The following is a 550-nucleotide window of genomic DNA, read 5'->3' as shown; positions in this document are numbered from 1 at the left end:
ACTTATGGTTTTTGGATTCGTCAGATGACCTATTTTTAGTAGTTGAAATATAAAATAATTCTGATAACATGAAATGACCAGATAACATAATTAGGAAGTCGAAAAGAGGGATTATGAAACACCACTTTTTTATTCATAACACCCAATCAATTCTTAGATTCATCTAGTCAAATAAAATATGTATACCAGTATGGGTTAAAAACTACAAAGATATACCAAAATTTAAATGTTGTTCATTTACTAGTACAAATGTACTGCTTGTAACTGTAATAAAATAATTTTAAACCAAAAAAAAATGGGTTCTATAACCATTAGACCATATGACCCTTATAGTTTATTTCTACAAGTCATATTTTATCGAATGCAAAAGTATTCCGATACCGGGAATCGAACCCGAGCCTCCTGGGTGAAAGCCAGGTATCCTAGCCACTAGACCATATCGGATTTATATTTGAACTACTGAAGATTTCTGGATGTCTCGGATGACCTATTTATAGTAGTTCAAACGCAAAAGTATTCCGATACCGGGAATCGAACCCGAGCCTCCTGG

General features: G+C 33.5%; 1 non-coding gene across 1 annotated transcript; it reads right to left on the bottom strand.

The window, feature by feature from the left end:
• Window positions 1–372: 372 nt before the first annotated feature.
• Window positions 373–444, bottom strand: Trnae-uuc. The gene has a single exon. It is a non-coding gene; the product is annotated as a tRNA-Glu (tRNA).
• Between the last annotated feature and the right edge of the window lie 106 nt (window positions 445–550).

The sequence above is a fragment of the Nicrophorus vespilloides genome, unplaced genomic scaffold (genome assembly GCF_001412225.1).
Source record: "Nicrophorus vespilloides isolate i.1.1-1 unplaced genomic scaffold, Nicve_v1.0, whole genome shotgun sequence".
In the NCBI taxonomy this organism is placed as follows: Eukaryota; Metazoa; Arthropoda; class Insecta; order Coleoptera; family Silphidae; genus Nicrophorus; species Nicrophorus vespilloides.
Note: the sequence above shows the minus strand (reverse complement) of the source record. Positions and strands in the feature narration are given on the sequence as shown.